The sequence below is a fragment of the Apteryx rowi genome, unplaced genomic scaffold (assembly GCF_003343035.1).
Source record: "Apteryx rowi isolate R43461 unplaced genomic scaffold, aptRow1 scaffold_299, whole genome shotgun sequence".
Classification (NCBI taxonomy): Eukaryota; Metazoa; Chordata; class Aves; order Apterygiformes; family Apterygidae; genus Apteryx; species Apteryx rowi.
The window spans coordinates 795,381-803,068 of NW_020449407.1; positions in this window are offsets into that span (position 1 = coordinate 795,381).

Consider the following 7,688-nt stretch of genomic DNA (forward strand, 5'->3'; position numbering starts at 1 on the left):
AAAGGTCTGTACCCACAGTTTAATAGGAAGCTCTTGCCAGAGGTCTTTGAGCTCAAAGCCAGGCTCTTGTTTCTGACCAGTCACTTGAGTAAATGGCTAAAAAGTGGAAAATGAGAGCAGAATGCTGGAAAGCACATACGTGTATGGCGGCATGCGTACATACGCACCCCCGCACGGCTGAAAACCGCTGGGAATTTGGATTCTTCGCTGCAGACRCAGAGATTTGGGGATATATATGGCAATGCAAAAGGTCACGACTAGTCTGAATTGCTCAGCGCTTGGGCTTTTTGCAGGCTCCCAGGGACAGTTACAGCTGCAGCTGGCTGAACCCTAGGGACGCTTATAGCACTTGCCCCTGCAGCCAAGGCCTGAAATACTGCGGGTGCGCTCACCGGCTCCCACAGGAGCTGCAGCGCCTGGCGTGTTGCAATCCCAAGCGTTGCCTAGCACTTGGGCTCTGTTTTGTTTGCGCTCCCTGCTCATGCTAGCTGCTGCTTATGGTAAATGGAGTATTTCTCCGCTTCCTCCCCCTTCCCCGCTTCTGCTGGCATCTATTTGAGGCAAAGTAGTTTTACCACGTAGATGTTTGCTTCCCGCCACTCTGCACCCCCTGTAGCCTTTAAAGCTTTCCGTGAGTCCGGAGCACTCCCTGAATTACCAGCTCCGAAGCTGATCTCAGCGATGAATTAGTGGAGGGGTTGGGACCGACGCCTGGGAGTTAAATATGCGTATTCCCAAGTATCATTACTAGCCTAGCAGGTTTTATTTAGGTGAAATGTCTCTTCTATATTTAGAAAGCAGAGGATGTCATGTATTTTTTATTCCACCCACCACAGAAATCTTGAGGATTTAATGCCTAGGAGTTGATAAATTTTTATCAGCACTGTCAGGCCTGTCCTTTCCTTGGCCTGGGAGCAAAAGAAGGGAGCAGAAAGGGAGGGTGATATGGACAGGGTAAAGGAAAGGCAGCACAGAGATTGCGAGCCGCCCGTCCTGGGAGTTTCACTTCTGTAATGCACTGGAGCGGTTGCGCCTTGTGGGGCAGGAGAGGCATTGGGTGGCACAAGGCTAAGACTTGGATTTTAACAGAGCAAAAGCTTAGTCAAACCCATCACTCGTATGCAGAGTCACGTGTGTGCCCAGCTGACCCCTTTGGTAGAGGATCCTACCACAGCAGCAATGTGAACATCACCAGCTGTAGCTAATAAAGTATAGTAAGCTCATTTTCAGTGCTTTTGTTATCTAAGGCTTAGTCAACTGTTGACTTAAAACTATGTTGATGAATTTGAGAATATTTTCTAAGTGGCAAATGTTGGTTTGGCAGAGGATTTTATTTTGGCAGTTACTCTTGTTACATTTAAGTTCTGCATTGTCAAAGTCACAAATTTAGCTGCTTGAGATGTGCTCTGCAATCCAGGGCAGCCTCTCCCAAAATGCCAGGTTATTGGCATTGAAGAGGCAACATATGGTCATACCCTGGCTGTCAGGAAAGTCTTCTGGTTGTATGAGTTCAGATGTGCAGGTCTTTTACAATGCACGCTAAGGATTGCCGCAAGAGGAAGACAATTGGGTTCATTTTCTTAGAGGAAAATACAGCTTTCACAAGCTTGGCAAATACTGACCTAGCAGCTAGATGCATATGTGCTACCCATTTTAACAGAAATCTGTAAATCTCTGAAAATTGCAAGCTCTGTCAATGTACCATTTAGCCTGCTGAAGTAGCTCCAGAGACAGCGGAGAGAGAGGAGAGGAAATACTGCAGCACGCACATCAAATATCAGGATAGAGAGGAAAGATGCAGGTCAGTTAGACCCTGAATTCCCTTTATGAAGATATTTATATTTTCATCCTGTCACAGTGCACCCCTGAGAAGAGTCTGGCCCCGTCCTCTTGACACCCTGCCACCTCTCACCAGATATTTATACACATGGATAAGATCCCCCTGAGCCTTCCCTCCTCCTGGCTGAGCAGTCCCAGCTCTCTCAGCCTCTCCTCGTGTGAGAGATGCTCCAGTCCTTTAATCATCTTTGTGGCCCTATCAGTATGAGATTTACAAAATTTTGTTACAAATTTTAAACAAAGTGATTATATTCTTCCTGTTTCTATCTCTGATTTCATAATACAATTATAGAAAATGAGTGATTCAAATATTGTTACGGCTTTCAGGGAAATACTTGGGGTAAAATCCTGACTCAGCTGACTTCGTTGGAAACAAAATGTCATCCTTATACATTAGAGTGCACAGAGAGAGATGCTTATTTCCTCTGGAGAAATGAAGTACTTCACAGGGTCAGAATTTGTTTGCTTGGTCTGTGTTCACACACAGGCTGCACGTGATTTCTGCCGCTAGCTGTAAATTAGCTGCCAAAGGAAAAGAAAAGCTCACAGCTTGCAGTGGTTCAGGAAAACCTGCAAAAGCTTCTGAATTCCTGCAGTTTTAAATCTCCAGTCAGCTCCTAGCTTCTCTCACAAATTTAATACCAGTCTGCACTAAGTTTGTCCGCTTACACAGCGACAGAGAATTTAGTTCCCAGCATTTTACTAACAGGGCAACACAAACAAGCGTTGCCAGTTAAAGAAGAAACTTCACGATTTGTCTGATTTGCCCACGGTGGACTTGCATTAGAAGGCTTGGGGTCTTAGACCGGAGGGCTACGGTCTGGTTCACTACGGTCACCTGCGTTGGCTGGAGGTAGCCAATAGATAATTTCGTCTGGCCAGAGGGAAGCTCAGCTAGTGCGACCTCTTACTTCTAATGCCAGCCATCTCCTTCTGCCGAGACCACTGTGCAGGAAAAGTCACAGGCTTTCTGAAGGAGGATGTGGGCAAAAGAGGAAGAGGAGGCACGCGGCTGCTGGTGGCGAAAGCTGCACTTGTCCCCAGGGGTTGCGCTGGCCAGGGCTTGGGGGCCCTGCGGCCAAGGGCTGCATCCAGCACCCCCCGAGGCAGTGAGGAGCCAGAGCAAAAATATGCGTTGTGAGGAAAGCCTGTGCACTAGCGTGGCTCGCAAAGGAGGGCAATCAGGCCGTGTGGCCATGCTAGGAAAAGCCAGCAGTCATGTGTAAAGAGGCTGAACCTATACATGCAACTACTTCACAGAAAGGTGCAGTCTCCCATACTTGAGTGTGCGTGTCCAAGGCCTGCAGTGTTTGCAGTCTTGTGAGTCTGTCTTTGCAGTTTAGTCAGTCACAAACAGCCAAGGGACTAGAGGATTTTTTGTGACACTACATAGCTTGAACTTTAGTCAGGCAGCAGCACAAAAAGTGAGATCTGTGAGCCACTGGCCATAAAGATATGTGTCAATTAGGCAAATGAAAATCTAAGCTAGCCTGATTCTCTCACCAGGAAAAATGAGGAGCATTTCCCCAGCTCCTCTCTGGCCATGGGGTAGCAGCCAGCCTTTTTGCCGGTGCGGTCCTTCCTGGGCATTTGGCGCGCACACAGCCACCCTGTGCCCATGCTCTTCCCGGGGTGCTGCCGCTCGCCTGCCCGGAGGATTTTCCATGCCAGTCCTTGTCTGCCTCGGCCACAGGACCTCGTCTGGAGGCATTTCCTTGCATGTCTACTCCTCCAAGCTTCACACAGAGCGTGGAGGGTATGCTGGTGGCTCGAACCCTCGCTCTGGCCCTAGGGGGTGCGGGTCGAAATGCCCTCGCCAGCTCACAGGGCACAGGGATCTCCCACTGCAGGCATGGGTGTCACAGTCACCGGGCCCTGACGTTTTCCAGGATGGGTCTCTGTGTCAGTCCTCTCGAAGCTCTTCTGCTTTGTATGTGAGTAAGAGTGACTGCATGTAGCGTCACTGTCTCACTAGAGGCATCTTGCCATGTTTGGGGCTGCCAGAGGAAGGGGCAAGCACCGGCAACCAGAACTGCTTTGTGCAGCTTGGCTTGAGGACAAAGCAAGCTGGAATTGTGCACCCATCCTCCTTTGTCCCTTTGGGAACCAGGGAGGCAGGATTTAATGAATGACACCAAATGATATAGCATTTTACAACAGGATCTCTCTCTGCAACCAGAGTTTGACTCTCAAAATGGTTTCAATGGCAGTCCTGACCAACCGTCGCATGGGTTCAGACCTAGCAGTCCATCAAGCATAGTGTGATTGCCTATGAGTTTTCCGTATGTTATTAACATTTGGAAACAAAATGAACATCTCTCCTTCACTCTGGAATTAAGGTTGTGGATGCAACAGTGAAACATTTGTCTGTGTAACACAGTGCCATAGTTGTCACAGAGATGTTACCCAGTCACCAGGGGAAGAACCACTCTGAAGAGAGCTGTAAGTGTCTGCAAGGTGAATAGTCCATTAATCCGTAGCATATGTGACAAATACCTTCTGCTGTCTCCTATGAATAGCTGTGTGAGGACAAGAATATCTTGAGGTGAGAACTAAGTCATAGCAACATAGATTATTATTCCACTTAACACCATTCTCCATTCACAGCTTTCAAAAATAAAGAGTATATTTTGGGGAAGGATGCCACAAGACCAATCAGCCCTCAAGGCTAACTGATTTTGCTAATGCTGTGGACTGAGTATTAGTTTGGGGGCACCACCAAAATGTCTGGTCTGACACCAGACAAATGACAGGGCACCTCCCTCCTTCCTCATGGGAATGACAGCAGATTTAACACTAGCCACTGAAAGAACAGAAACGAAACACTGGGCTTCACGCACTGCCAGCAGCGGGTGTTCCCCCTTATTTCTTAGTCCGGCACAGGGCCACGATGGAAGAGGCATGAAGTCAGAGGAAATTGCCCCAGGCATCATGCCTCCATGCTGGCAACTGCATTAACTGGCTGTAAATGATTAAGGTTGAAGCCTTAAAGAAGGAATTGGTATCTCTGTTTTTCGGAGTGTTTTGGAGATGCTGTGTCAATGTATTTGCCCATTACGTCTGGGAAGCCAGACAGAAGTCAGGAGACAACTGCAGTAGAAAAATCCCGGAACATGGCTGTATCCTGACAAGCAATGCTCGGTCCCTTTCAGAAGCCAGATGCGATGGAGCAGGTACCATCGCAGCAGGGCGGTGTGGAAGTGTGAACCGTGGAAGTGTAGTGGTGGTCAGCACAGAGCTGCTTTGTCAGAGCTCTGTAAGCTCGACGGTGTCCCGAGCATGGCCTTTATAAAATATGAATATGATTAAATAATTTTTAAAGACATATGTATATCAAAATATGAAAGGAAACTATGCACTGAAAACAAGGATGGCAGCAGGACATGTGAAGAAGTATAATTGCTGTCAACTTTTATTTAATAATTTATTTTTCTGTTTAATTCGTAGATGCCTGCACATAGTGATTCTAAGGTAGGTTTCTGAAATATCAAGGCAAATCTGTTATTTTCCACAAGTACACAGAGTTTTATTTAAACAAGAGGGCTTGTGGCCCGTTTCCATACGGCCTGCCCAATTCCCCTTCTGTGGACCCTGTCCCTGGGTCTCAACCTCATTCAGAGCTGGGCGTTAGTGGCAATATACCCGTGTTCAACATTCTTGGAAGTGCTGCTGCATCTACTACTTTATAAGGGACCATAAAGACCTGTAGTTTGTAGGCCAACCAGTGCAGGATTTGTTGCCTATCGCCAGTATCCCTCGGCGCTTCGGCTGGGCTATTCCCTTTGGTGGTTACGTTGGTGCAGGCTGCCGGGGAGCTGCAGGCAGGGGCCGGGAGCTGCTCAGGCAGCGCACACTGCTGCCTCAGCGCCCGGGCATGGTGGGAGACGTCCRAAGGACCTGGCCCGCCTTCTCCTGGAGAAAATGCACTGAAATCTCTAGGGATTGAAGGGAAAAGGTCAGTTAGATTATCATATCTGTATTCCTGCTCGCACAGAACTGTTCCCTGCAGTCTGTTATTTAGATATGATATGCTTTCCCAGTCTGGTTTTAAATGACTCTATCAATGAGCTTCCACAACTTATAAATGATTATTCCAGCTTAACAGAGCCTTCCTACCAGAATGTTATTCTTGATGTTAGCATGCATTTTCCTTTGTTCTTTTTCTTCCCATTTACTGCTGACTAAATCTTGTAAAATTCATCAAATAATTCTTCTGTTCCATTCACACATCTGTAAAATGTTCCCTATTCTCCCCCACACACACACTTAGTTCTAATTTAGCATTTATACATATTTAGGTATTTTAATCTTTCTTCATAAATTAATACCACCAGCTCCTTAATCATTTTGATTGCTCTTCTCTAAATCCCCTTCAGTTTGTTTGCATCTTTCTGGTTCTGAGGTTTGCAGAAATGTAATCAGCAGTCTGTGTGCAGTCTCGCCAGTGCTGTATACAAAGACACAAACAGCAGCCCAGGCTGTGATATATTGCTATTGCATGTACAACCAAAAATTGCATTGGGCTCTCTTTTTTGCTACTAGATTGCATTGTAAATTGATGTCCAAATTACTGCTGATTAACTCTCATGGGTCTTTTCCAGGACTGTTTCTGTACAGGACTTCCCTCCTTTCTGAGGCTTACCAATAATATATTTGTTGTCATAGAAGTTACATTCCCTTGCTCAGATGTGTTTTTTTTTTGTGGTGTTTGTCCCTTATGTTTTATTATAGGAATAAACCAAATACTAGTCGATACCAATGTATATTTATCCTTTTAATGGATCAGAAAACACTGTAGAAATCATCTCTTTCAGGTATGGCGTTATCAGGGCAATCCAGAGGAGCTGTAGTCCTCATGTTTGTTCTAGCTAGTGCCACATAATGCAGTGACAGTCATAAAATTATGCTATCTATCATTTTAATTGGGACTGTGTTCACCCCCTTCATCTCCCCAGACTGTAAATCTGAAGCAGGAGCGATCACACCAAGCCTAATCCTGAAACGTGCTGGACTCCCCATAATGTTTGTCAGGACCAAGTCTGTAGTAAGCCACTTGCCATGTCAGGGAAGTAATGACCATCCCTAAGAGTGATATTGGCTAGAGCCAGAGCTTCCTGTGTTCTGCAAGAATCAGGTATTTCTCCCCAAATATCTTTATTAGACAAATATACAGTCTTTTTTTTTTTTTTGCTGATTTTAAAACCACTCAATGCAGCTGCAAAATCAAAGATGCATGTCATTATCACTAATTCCCCAGTTATTGTAGAAATACATGGGAAGGGTTAAGTCATCCCAGTTTGAAATGCATGGCCGTAATAGTGGAGATGCTGCAGACACAGCGCAGGCTGTGTCTGAAACTGGATACTCTGTGTTTTTTGACAAAGTGTTAAAGTAGCTTGGCTGAAACAGACTGCCCAGAATAGGACTGAAATATTCCACTGAATTATTCACGTTTATTTACAATGCTGTCGATAGCAAAGCAAACACAAGGAGCTGAAATATCAAGTGAAAAGTAAAGAGAAATATTTGTTTAACAGAGGGGCACATCAGTACCCAGGCTAATCACGCTGGCAGGAAAACACCGGCACATGGGTGCCGGGACGGGGCTCCGAGCGGCGCTGCCGCCCCCGCCCCGCCGTGCCGGGACCCGGCGGGAGGCGCCTCCCGCCCCGCCGCGGCTCCCCGGAGCGTTTGCCCTGAAGCGCGAACTCCGGGCGCTTCTGTGGAGACCAAACGCGGCTGCCCGGCCCCCCGAGCGGGAGGCCCCTCGCGGCCGGGGCGCACGTAAACGCGCGGGCTGCTCCTAGCGCTTTCCGCCTGCTGCCCCCGCCGCTCCCCGGGCTGCCCCG